Consider the following 14,056-nt stretch of genomic DNA (forward strand, 5'->3'; position numbering starts at 1 on the left):
GTATTGTATCACAATCTAGTAGTTACATTTGAAAATTTTGTTCTAGGACATTTTGTTTGAACGCAATCATCAAACTTAATTAAAAAAGTCATTTAAGCCTTTTCACAGTGAGATCTATGCGATAGGGCCGAGAAATGTAATTTTGATGTTAACTCCCAAAACGCTGCGCAGAAGTCAACCAAACTTCACCCAATAGTGTATTGTATCACAATCTAGTAGTTACATTTGAAAATTTTGTTCTAGGAAATTTTGTTTGAGCGCAATCATCAAACTTAATTAAAAAAGTCATTTAAGCCTTTTCACAGTGAGATCTATGCGATATGGCCGAGAAATGTAATTTTGATGTTAACTCCCAAACCGCTGCGCAGAAGTCAACCAAACTTCACCCATTAGTGTATTGTATCACAATCTAGTAGTTACATGTGGAAATTTGGTTATTGGACATTTGATTTGAGCGCAATCCTCAAACTTAGGTCAAAAAAGCCATTTAAGCCTTTTCACAGTGAGATCCATGCGATATGGCCGAGAAATGTAATTTTGATGTTAACTCCCAAACCGCTGCGCAGAAGTCAACCAAACTTCACCCATTAGTGTATTGTATCACAATCTAGTAGTTACATGTGGAAATTTGGTTCTAGGACATTTGATTTGAGCGCAATCCTCAAACTTAGGTCAAAAAAGCCATTTAAGCCTTTTCACAGTGAGATCTATGCGATATGGCCGAGAAATGTAATTTTGATGTTAACTCCCAAACCGCTGCGCAGAAGTCAACCAAACTTCACCCAATAGTGTATTGTATCACATTCTAGTAGTTACATTTGAAAATTTCGTTCTAGGACATTTGGTTTGAGCGCAATCATTAAACTTAGGTCAAAAAAGCCATTTAAGCCTTTTCACAGTGAGATCTATGCGATATGGCCGAGAAATGTAATTTTGATGTTAACTCCCAAACCGCTGCGCAGAAGTCAACCAAACTTCACCCAATAGTGTATTGTATCACAATCTAGTAGTTACATTTGAAAATTTTGTTCTAGGAAATTTTGTTTGAGCGCAATCATCAAACTTAATTAAAAAAGTCATTTAAGCCTTTTCACAGTGAGATCTATGCGATATGGCCGAGAAATGTAATTTTGATGTTAACTCCCAAACCGCTGCGCAGAAGTCAACCAAACTTCACCCAATAGTGTATTGTATCACATTCTAGTAGTTACATTTGAAAATTTCGTTCTAGGACATTTGGTTTGAGCGCAATTATTAAACTTAGGTCAAAAAAGCCATTTAAGCCTTTTCACAGTGAGATCTATGCGATATGGCCGAGAAATATAATTGTGATGTTAACTCCCAAACCGCTGCGCAGAAGTCAACCAAACTTCACCCAATAGTGTATTGTATCACATTCTAGTAGTTACATTTGAAAATTTCGTTCTAGGACATTTGGTTTGAGCGCAATCATTAAACTTAGGTCAAAAAAGCCATTTAAGCCTTTTCACAGTGAGATCTATGCGATATGGCCGAGAAATGTAATTTTGATGTTAACTCCCAAACCGCTGCGCAGAAGTCAACCAAACTTCACCCAATAGTGTATTGTATCACAATCTAGTAGTTACATTTGAAAATTTTGTTCTAGGAAATTTTGTTTGAGCACAATCATCAAACTTAATTAAAAAAGTCATTTAAGCCTTTTCACAGTGATATCTATGCGATATGGCCGAGAAATGTAATTTTGATGTTAACTCCCAAACCGCTGCGCAGAAGTCAACCAAACTTCACCCATTAGTGTATTGTATCACAATCTAGTAGTTACATGTGAAAATTTGGTTCTAGGACATTTGATTTGAGCGCAATCCTCAAACTTAGGTCAAAAAAGCCATTTAAGCCTTTTCACAGTGAGATCTATGCGATATGGCCGAGAAATGTAAATTTGATGTTAACTCCCAAACCGCTGCGCAGAAGTCAACCAAACTTCACCCAATAGTGTATTGTATCACATTCTAGTAGTTACATTTGAAAATTTCGTTCTAGGACATTTGGTTTGAGCGCAATTATTAAACTTAGGTCAAAAAAGCCATTTAAGCCTTTTCACAGTGAGATCTATGCGATATGGCCGAGAAATGTAATTTTGATGTTAACTCCCAAACCGCTGCGCAGAAGTAAACCAAACTTCACCCATTAGTGTATTGTATCACAATCTAGTAGTTACATGTGGAAATTTGGTTCTAGGACATTTGATTTGAGCGCAATCCTCAAACTTAGGTCAAAAAAGCCATTTAAGCCTTTTCACAGTGAGATCTATGCGATATGGCCGAGAAATGTAATTTTGATGTTAAATCCCAAACCGCTGCGCAGAAGTCAACTAAACTTCACCCAATAGTGTATTGTATCACATTCTAGTAGTTACATTTGAAAATTTCGTTCTAGGACATTTGGTTTGAGCGCAATCATTAAACTTAATTAAAAAAGTCATTTAAGCCTTTTCACAGTGAGATCTATGCGATATGGCCGAGAAATGTAATTTTGATGTTAACTCCCAAACCGCTGCGCAGAAGTCAACCAAACTTCACCCAATAGTGTATTGTATCACAATCTAGTAGTTACATTTGAAAATTTTGTTCTAGGACATTTTGTTTGAACGCAATCATCAAACTTAATTAAAAAAGTCATTTAAGCCTTTTCACAGTGAGATCTATGCGATATGGCCGAGAAATGTAATTTTGATGTTAACTCCCAAACCGCTGCGCAGAAGTCAACCAAACTTCACCCAATAGTGTATTGTATCAAAATCTAGTAGTTACATTTGAAAATTTTGTTCTAGGAAATTTTGTTTGAGCGCAATCATCAAACTTAATTAAAAAAGTCATTTAAGCCTTTTCACAGTGAGATCTATGCGATATGGCCGAGAAATGTAATTTTGATGTTAACTCCCAAACCGCTGCGCAGAAGTCAACCAAACTTCACCCATTAGTGTATTGTATCACAATCTAGTAGTTACATGTGGAAATTTGGTTCTAGGACATTTGATTTGAGCGCAATCCTCAAACTTAGGTCAAAAAAGCCATTTAAGCCTTTTCACAGTGAGATCTATGCGATATGGCCGAGAAATGTAATTTTTATGTTGACTCCCAAACCGCTGCGCAGAAGTCAACCAAACTTCACCCAATAGTGTATTGTATCACAATCTAGTAGTTACATTTGAAAATTTTGTTCTAGGACATTTTGTTTGAACGCAATCATCAAACTTAATTAAAAAAGTCATTTAAGCCTTTTCACAGTGAGATCTATGCGATATGGCCGAGAAATGTAATTTTGATGTTAACTCCCAAACCGCTGCGCAGAAGTCAACCAAACTTCACCCAATAGTGTATTGTATCACAATCTAGTAGTTACATTTGAAAATTTTGTTCTAGGACATTTTGTTTGAGCGCAATCATCAAACTTAATTAAAAAAGTCATTTAAGCCTTTTCACAGTGAGATCTATGCGATATGGCCGAGAAATGTAATTTTGATGTTAACTCCCAAACCGCTGCGCAGAAGTCAACCAAACTTCACCCAATAGTGTATTGTATCACAATCTAGTAGTTACATTTGAAAATTTTGTTCTAGGACATTTTGTTTGAGCGCAATCCTCAAACTTAGGTCAAAAAAGCCATTTAAGCCTTTTCACAGTGAGATCTATGCGATATGGCCGAGAAATGTAATTTTGATGTTAACTCCCAAACCGCTGCGCAGAAGTCAACCAAACTTCACCCAATAGTGTATTGTATCACATTCTAGTAGTTACATTTGAAAATTTCGTTCTAGGACATTTGGTTTGAGCGCAATCATTAAGTTTAGGTCAAAAAAGCCATTTAAGCCTTTTCACAGTGAGATCTATGCGATATGGCCGAGAAATGTAATTTTGATGTTAACTCCCAAACCGCTGCGCAGAAGTCAACCAAACTTCACCCAATAGTGTATTGTATCACATTCTAGTAGTTACATTTTAAAATTTCGTTCTAGGACATTTGGTTTGAGCGCAATTATTAAACTTAGGTCAAAAAAGCCATTTAAGCCTTTTCACAGTGAGATCTATGCGATATGGCCGAGAAATGTAATTTTGATGTTAACTCCCAAACCGCTGCGCAGAAGTAAACCAAACTTCACCCATTAGTGTATTGTATCACAATCTAGTAGTTACATGTGGAAATTTGGTTCTAGGACATTTGATTTGAGCGCAATCCTCAAACTTAGGTCAAAAAAGCCATTTAAGCCTTTTCACAGTGAGATCTATGCGATATGGCCGAGAAATGTAATTTTGATGTTAACTCCCAAACCGCTGCGCAGAAGTCAACCAAACTTCACCCAATAGTGTATTGTATCACAATCTTGTAGTTACATTTGAAAATTTTGTTCTAGGACATTTTGTTTGAACGCAATCATCAAACTTAATTAAAAAAGTCATTTAAGCCTTTTCACAGTGAGATCTATGCGATATGGCCGAGAAAAGTAATTTTGATGTTAACTCCCAAACCGCTGCGCAGAAGTCAACTAAACTTCACCCAATAGTGTATTGTATCACATTCTAGTAGTTACATTTGAAAATTTCGTTCTAGGACATTTGGTTCGAGCGCAATCATTAAACTTAATTAAAAAAGTCATTTAAGCCTTTTCACAGTGAGATCTATGCGATATGGCCGAGAAATGTAATTTTGATGTTAACTCCCAAACCGCTGCGCAGAAGTAAACCAAACTTCACCCAATAGTGTATTGTATCACAATCTAGTAGTTACATTTGAAAATTTTGTTCTAGGACATTTGGTTTGAGCGCAATTATTAAACTTAGGTCAAAAAAGCCATTTAAGCCTTTTCACAGTGAGATCTATGCGATATGGCCGAGAAATGTAATTTTGATGTTAACTCCCAAACCGCTGCGCAGAAGTAAACCAAACTTCACCCATTAGTGTATTGTATCACAATCTAGTAGTTACATGTGGAAATTTGGTTCTAGGACATTTGATTTGAGCGCAATCCACAAACGTAGGTCAAAAAAGCCATTTAAGCCTTTTCACAGTGAGATCTATGCGATATGGCCGAGAAATGTAATTTTGATGTTAAATCCCAAACCGCTGCGCAGAAGTCAACTAAACTTCACCCAATAGTGTATTGTATCACATTCTAGTAGTTACATTTGAAAATTTCGTTCTAGGACATTTGGTTTGAGCGCAATCATTAAACTTAATTAAAAAAGTCATTTAAGCCTTTTCACAGTGAGATCTATGCGATATGGCCGAGAAATGTAATTTTGATGTTAACTCCCAAACCGCTGCGCAGAAGTCAACCAAACTTCACCCATTAGTGTATTGTATCACAATCTAGTAGTTACATGTGGAAATTTGGTTCTAGGACATTTGATTTGAGCGCAATCCTCAAACTTAAGTCAAAAAAGCCATTTAAGCCTTTTCACAGTGAGATCTATGCGATATGGCCGAGAAATGTAAATTTGATGTTAACTCCCAAACCGCTGCGCAGAAGTCAACCAAACTTCACCCAATAGTGTATTGTATCACATTCTAGTAGTTACATTTGAAAATTTCGTTCTAGGACATTTGGTTTGAGCGCAATTATTAAACTTAGGTCAAAAAAGCCATTTAAGCCTTTTCACAGTGAGATCTATGCGATATGGCCGAGAAATGTAATTTTGATGTTGACTCCCAAACCGCTGCGCAGAAGTCAACCAAACTTCACCCAATAGTGTATTGTATCACAATCTAGTAGTTACATTTGAAAATTTTGTTCTAGGACATTTTGTTTGAACGCAATCATCAAACTTAATTAAAAAAGTCATTTAAGCCTTTTCACAGTGAGATCTATGCGATATGGCCGAGAAATGTAATTTTGATGTTAACTACCAAACCGCTGCGCAGAAGTCAACCAAACTTCACCCAATAGTGTATTGTATCACAATCTAGTAGTTACATTTGAAAATTTTGTTCTAGGACATTTTGTTTGAGCGCAATCCTCAAACTTAGGTCAAAAAAGCCATTTAAGCCTTTTCACAGTGAGATCTATGCGATATGGCCGAGAAATGTAATTTTGATGTTAACTCCCAAACCGCTGCGCAGAAGTCAACCAAACTTCACCCAATAGTGTATTGTATCACATTCTAGTAGTTACATTTGAAAATTTCGTTCTAGGACATTTGGTTTGAGCGCAATCATTAAGTTTAGGTCAAAAAAGCCATTTAAGCCTTTTCACAGTGAGATCTATGCGATATGGCCAAGAAATGTAATTTTGATGTTAACTCCCAAACCGCTGCGCAGAAGTAAACCAAACTTCACCCATTAGTGTATTGTATCACAATCTAGTAGTTACATGTGGAAATTTGGTTCTAGGACATTTGATTTGAGCGCAATCCTCAAACTTAGGTCAAAAAAGCCATTTAAGCCTTTTCACAGTGAGATCTATGCGATATGGCCGAGAAATGTAATTTTGATGTTAACTCCCAAACCGCTGCGCAGAAGTCAACCAAACTTCACCCAATAGTGTATTGTATCACAATCTTGTAGTTACATTTGAAAATTTTGTTCTAGGACATTTTGTTTGAACGCAATCATCAAACTTAATTAAAAAAGTCATTTAAGCCTTTTAACAGTGAGATCTATGCGATATGGCCGAGAAAAGTAATTTTGATGTTAACTCCCAAACTGCTGCGCAGAAGTCAACTAAACTTCACCCAATAGTGTATTGTATCACATTCTAGTAGTTACATTTGAAAATTTCGTTCTAGGACATTTGGTTCGAGCGCAATCATTAAACTTAATTAAAAAAGTCATTTAAGCCTTTTCACAGTGAGATCTATGCGATATGGCCGAGAAATGTAATTTTGATGTTAACTCCCAAACCGCTGCGCAGAAGTAAACCAAACTTCACCCAATAGTGTATTGTATCACAATCTAGTAGTTACATTTGAAAATTTTGTTCTAGGACATTTTGTTTGAACGCAATCATCAAACTTAATTAAAAAAGTCATTTAAGCCTTTTCACAGTGAGATCTATGCGATATGGCCGAGAAATGTAATTTTGATGTTAAATCCCAAACCGCTGCGCAGAAGTAAACTAAACTTCACCCAATAGTGTATTATATCACATTCTAGTAGTTACATTTGAAAATTTCGTTCTAGGACATTTGGTTTGAGCGCAATCATTAAACTTAATTTAAAAAGTCATTTAAGCCTTTTCACAGTGAGATCTATGCGATATGGCCGAGAAATGTAATTTTGATGTTAACTCCCAAACCGCTGCGCAGAAGTCAACCAAACTTCACCCAATAGTGTATTGTATCACAATCTAGTAGTTACATTTGAAAATTTTGTTCTAGGACATTTTGTTTGAACGCAATCATCAAACTTAATTAAAAAAGTCATTTAAGCCTTTTCACAGTGAGATCTATGCGATATGGCCGAGAAATGTAATTTTGATGTTAACTCCCAAACCGCTGCGCAGAAGTCAACCAAACTTCACCCAATAGTGTATTGTATCACAATCTAGTAGTTACATTTGAAAATTTTGTTCTAGGAAATTTTGTTTGAGCGCAATCCTCAAACTTAGGTCAAAAAAGCCATTTAAGCCTTTTCACAGTGAGATCTATGCGATATGGCCGAGAAATGTAATTTTGATGTTAACTCCCAAACCGCTGCGCAGAAGTCAACCAAACTTCACCCATTAGTGTATTGTATCACAATCTAGTAATTACATGTGGAAATTTGGTTCTAGGACATTTGATTTGAGCGCAATCCTCAAACTTAGGTCAAAAAAGCCATTTAAGCCTTTTCACAGTGAGATCTATGCGATATGGCCGAGAAATGTAATTTTGATGTTAACTCCCAAACCGCTGCGCAGAAGTCAACCAAACTTCACCCAATAGTGTATTGTATCACAATCTAGTAGTTACATTTGAAAATTTTGTTCTAGGACATTTTGTATGAACGCAATCATCAAACTTAATTAAAAAAGTCATTTAAGCCTTTTCACAGTGAGATCTATGCGATATGGCCGAGAAATGTAATTTTGATGTTAACTCCCAAACCGCTGCGCAGAAGTCAACCAAACTTCATCCATTAGTGTATTGTATCACAATCTAGTAGTTACATGTGGAAATTTGGTTATTGGACATTTGATTTGAGCGCAATCCTCAAACTTAGGTCAAAAAAGCCATTTAAGCCTTTTCACAGTGAGATCTATGCGATATGGCCGAGAAATGTAATTTTGATGTTAACTCCCAAACCGCTGCGCAGAAGTCAACCAAACTTCACCCAATAGTGTATTGTATCACAATCTAGTAGTTACATTTGAAAATTTTGTTCTAGGAAATTTTGTTTGAGCGCAATCATCAAACTTAATTAAAAAAGTCATTTAAGCCTTTTCACAGTGAGATCTATGCGATATGGCCGAGAAATGTAATTTTGATGTTAACTCCCAAACCGCTGCGCAGAAGTCAACCAAACTTCACCCATTAGTGTATTGTATCACAATCTAGTAGTTACATGTGAAAATTTGGTTCTAGGACATTTGATTTGAGCGCAATCCTCAAACTTAGGTCAAAAAAGCCATTTAAGCCTTTTCACAGTGAGATCTATGCGATATGGCCGAGAAATGTAAATTTGATGTTAACTCCCAAACCGCTGCGCAGAAGTCAACCAAACTTCACCCAATAGTGTATTGTATCACATTCTAGTAGTTACATTTGAAAATTTCGTTCTAGGACATTTGGTTTGAGCGCAATTATTAAACTTAGGTCAAAAAAGCCATTTAAGCCTTTTCACAGTGAGATCTATGCGATATGGCCGAGAAATGTAATTTTGATGTTAACTCCCAAACCGCTGCGCAGAAGTAAACCAAACTTCACCCATTAGTGTATTGTATCACAATCTAGTAGTTACATGTGGAAATTTGGTTCTAGGACATTTGATTTGAGCGCAATCCTCAAACGTAGGTCAAAAAAGCCATTTAAGCCTTTTCACAGTGAGATCTATGCGATATGGCCGAGAAATGTAATTTTGATGTTAAATCCCAAACCGCTGCGCAGAAGTCAACTAAACTTCACCCAATAGTGTATTGTATCACATTCTAGTAGTTACATTTGAAAATTTCGTTCTAGGACATTTGGTTTGAGCGCAATCATTAAACTTAATTAAAAAAGTCATTTAAGCCTTTTCACAGTGAGATCTATGCGATATGGCCGAGAAATGTAATTTTGATGTTAACTCCCAAACCGCTGCGCAGAAGTCAACCAAACTTCACCCAATAGTGTATTGTATCACAATCTAGTAGTTACATTTGAAAATTTTGTTCTAGGAAATTTTGTTTGAGCGCAATCATCAAACTTAATTAAAAAAGTCATTTAAGCCTTTTCACAGTGAGATCTATGCGATATGGCCGAGAAATGTAATTTTGATGTTAACTCCCAAACCGCTGCGCAGAAGTCAACCAAACTTCACCCATTAGTGTATTGTATCACAATCTAGTAGTTACATGTGGAAATTTGGTTATTGGACATTTGATTTGAGCGCAATCCTCAAACTTAGGTCAAAAAAGCCATTTAAGCCTTTTCACAGTGAGATCTATGCGATATGGCCGAGAAATGTAATTTTGATGTTAACTCCCAAACCGCTGCGCAGAAGTCAACCAAACTTCACCCATTAGTGTATTGTATCACAATCTAGTAGTTACATGTGGAAATTTGGTTCTAGGACATTTGATTTGAGCGCAATCCTCAAACTTAGGTCAAAAAAGCCATTAAAGCCTTTTCACAGTGAGATCTATGCGATATGGCCGAGAAATGTAATTTTGATGTTAACTCCCAAACCGCTGCGCAGAAGTAAACCAAACTTCACCCATTAGTGTATTGTATCACAATCTAGTAGTTACATGTGGAAATTTGGTTCTAGGACATTTGATTTGAGCGCAATCCTCAAACTTAGGTCAAAAAAGCCATTTAAGCCTTTTCACAGTGAGATCTATGCGATATGGCCGAGAAATGTAATTTTGATGTTAAATCCCAAACCGCTGCGCAGAAGTCAACTAAACTTCACCCATTAGTGTATTGTATCACATTCTAGTAGTTACATTTGAAAATTTCGTTCTAGGACATTTGGTTTGAGCGCAATCATTAAACTTAATTAAAAAAGTCATTTAAGCCTTTTCACAGTGAGATCTATGCGATATGGCCGAGAAATGTAATTTTGATGTTAACTCCCAAACCGCTGTGCAGAAGTCAACCAAACCACCCAATAGTGTATTGTATCACAATCTAGTAGTTACATTTGAAAATTTTGTTCTAGGACATTTTGTTTGAACGCAATCATCAAACTTAATTAAAAAAGTCATTTAAGCCTTTTCACAGTGAGATCTATGCGATATGGCCGAGAAATGTAATTTTGATGTTAACTCCCAAACCGCTGCGCAGAAGTCAACCCAACTTCACCCAATAGTGTATTGTATCAAAATCTAGTAGTTACATTTGAAAATTTTGTTCTAGGAAATTTTGTTTGAGCGCAATCATCAAACTTAATTAAAAAAGTCATTTAAGCCTTTTCACAGTGAGATCTATGCGATATGGCCGAGAAATGTAATTTTGATGTTAACTCCCAAACCGCTGCGCAGAAGTCAACCAAACTTCACCCATTAGTGTATTGTATCACAATCTAGTAGTTACATGTGGAAATTTGGTTCTAGGACATTTGATTTGAGCGCAATCCTCAAACTTAGGTCAAAAAAGCCATTTAAGCCTTTTCACAGTGAGATCTATGCGATATGGCCGAGAAATGTAATTTTGATGTTAACTCCCAAACCGCTGCGCAGAAGTCAACCAAACTTCACCCAATAGTGTATTGTATCACATTCTAGTAGTTACATTTGAAAATTTTGTTCTAGGACATTTGGTTTGAGCGCAATCATTAAACTTAGGTCAAAAAAGCCATTTAAGCCTTTTCACAGTGAGATCTATGCGATATGGCCGAGAAATGTAATTTTGATGTTAACTCCCAAACCGCTGCGCAGAAGTCAACTAAACTTCACCCAATAGTGTATTGTATCACATTCTAGTAGTTACATTTGAAAATTTCGTTCTAGGACATTTGGTTTGAGCGCAATCATTAAACTTAATTAAAAAAGCAATTTAAGCCTTTTCACAGTGAGATCTATGCGATATGGCCGAGAAATGTAATTTTGATGTTAACTCCCAAACCGCTGCGCAGAAGTCAACCAAACTTCACCCAATAGTGTATTGTATCACATTCTAGTAGTTACATTTGAAAATTTCGTTCTAGGACATTTGGTTTGAGCGCAATCATTAAACTTAGGTCAAAAAAGCCATTTAAGCCTTTTCACAGTGAGATCTATGCGATATGGCCGAGAAATGTAATTTTGATGTTAACTCCCAAACCGCTGCGCAGAAGTCAACCAAACTTCACCCAATAGTGTATTGTATCACAATCTAGTAGTTACATTTGAAAATTTTGTTCTAGGAAATTTTGTTTGAGCGCAATCATCAAACTTAATTAAAAAAGTCATTTAAGCCTTTTCACAGTGAGATCTATGCGATATGGCCGAGAAATGTAATTTTGATGTTAACTCCCAAACCGCTTCGCAGAAGTCAACCAAACTTCACCCATTAGTGTATTGTATCACAATCTAGTAGTTACATGTGAAAATTTGGTTTAGGACATTTGATTTGAGCGCAATCCTCAAACTTAGGTCAAAAAAGCCATTTAAGCCTTTTCACAGTGAGATCTATGCGATATGGCCGAGAAATGTAATTTTGATGTTAACTCCCAAACCGCTGCGCAGAAGTCAACCAAACTTCACCCAATAGTGTATTGTATCACATTCTAGTAGTTACATTTGAAAATTTCGTTCTAGGACATTTGGTTTGAGCGCAATTATTAAACTTAGGTCAAAAAAGCCATTTAAGCCTTTTCACAGTGAGATCTATGCGATATGGCCGAGAAATGTAATTTTGATGTTAACTCCCAAACCGCTGCGCAAAAGTCAACCAAACTTCACCCAATAGTGTATTGTATCACATTCTAGTAGTTACATTTGAAAATTTCGTTCTAGGACATTTGGTTTGAGCGCAATCATTAAACTTAGGTCAAAAAAGCCATTTAAGCCTTTTTCACAGTGAGATCTATGCGATATGGCCGAGAAATGTAATTTTGATGTTAACTCCCAAACCGCTGCGCAGAAGTCAACCAAACTTCACCCAATAGTGTATTGTATCACAATCTAGTAGTTACATTTGAAAATTTTGTTCTAGGAAATTTTGTTTGAGCGCAATCATCAAACTTAATTAAAAAAGTCATTTAAGCCTTTTCACAGTGAGATCTATGCGATATGGCCGAGAAATGTAATTTTGATGTTAACTCCCAAACCGCTGCGCAGAAGTCAACCAAACTTCACCCATTAGTGTATTGAATCACAATCTAGTAGTTACATGTGAAAATTTGGTTCTAGGACATTTGATTTGAGAGCAATCCTCAAACTTAGGTCAAAAAAGCCATTTAAGCCTTTTCACAGTGAGATCTATGCGATATGGCCGAGAAATGTAAATTTGATGTTAACTCCCAAACCGCTGCGCAGAAGTCAACCAAACTTCACCCAATAGTGTATTGTATCACATTCTAGTAGTTACATTTGAAAATTTCGTTCTAGGACATTTGGTTTGAGCGCAATTATTAAACTTAGGTCAAAAAAGCCATTTAAGCCTTTTCACAGTGAGATCTATGCTATATGGCCGAGAAATGTAATTTTGATGTTAACTCCCAAACCGCTGCGCAGAAGTCAACCAAACTTCACCCATTAGTGTATTGTATCACAATCTAGTAGTTACATGTGGAAATTTGGTTCTAGGACATTTGATTTGAGCGCAATCCTCAAACTTAGGTCAAAAAAGCCATTTAAGCCTTTTCACAGTGAGATCTATGCGATATGGCCGAGAAATGTAATTTTGATGTTAAATCCCAAACCGCTGCGCAGAAGTCAACTAAACTTCACCCAATAGTGTATTGTATCACATTCTAGTAGTTACATTTGAAAATTTCGTTCTAGGACATTTGGTTTGAGCGCAATCATTAAACTTAATTAAAAAAGTCATTTAAGCCTTTTCACAGTGAGATCTATGCGATATGGCCGAGAAATGTAATTTTGATGTTAACTCCCAAACCGCTGCGCAGAAGTCAACCAAACTTCACCCAATAGTGTATTGTATCACAATCTAGTAGTTACATTTGAAAATTTTGTTCTAGGACATTTTGTTTGAACGCAATCATCAAACTTAATTAAAAAAGTCATTTAAGCCTTTTCACAGTGAGATCTATGCGATATGGCCGAGAAATGTAATTTTGATGTTAACTCCCAAACCGCTGCGCAGAAGTCAACCAAACTTCACCCAATAGTGTATTGTATCACAATCTAGTAGTTACATTTGAAAATTTTGTTCTAGGAAATTTTGTTTGAGCGTAATCATCAAACTTAATTAAAAAAGTCATTTAAGCCTTTTCACAGTGAGATCTATGCGATATGGCCGAGAAATGTAATTTTGATGTTAACTCCCAAACCGCTGCGCAGAAGTCAACCAAACTTCACCCATTAGTGTATTGTATCACAATCTAGTAGTTACATGTGGAAATTTGGTTATTGGACATTTGATTTGAGCGCAATCCTCAAACTTAGGTCAAAAAAGCCATTTAAGCCTTTTCACAGTGAGATCTATGCGATATGGCCGAGAAATGTAATTTTGATGTTAACTCCCAAACCGCTGCGCAGAAGTCAACCAAACTTCACCCATTAGTTTATTGTATCACAATCTAGTAGTTACATGTGGAAATTTGGTTCTAGGACATTTGATTTGAGCGCAATCCTCAAACTTAGGTCAAAAAAGCCATTTAAGCCTTTTCACAGTGAGATCTATGCGATATGGCCGAGAAATGTAATTTTGATGTTAACTCCCAAACCGCTGCGCAGAAGTCAACCAAACTTCACCCAATAGTGTATTGTATCACATTCTAGTAGTTACATTTG

Source organism: Corythoichthys intestinalis, unplaced genomic scaffold (genome assembly GCF_030265065.1).
Source record: "Corythoichthys intestinalis isolate RoL2023-P3 unplaced genomic scaffold, ASM3026506v1 HiC_scaffold_24, whole genome shotgun sequence".
NCBI lineage: Eukaryota > Metazoa > Chordata > Actinopteri > Syngnathiformes > Syngnathidae > Corythoichthys > Corythoichthys intestinalis.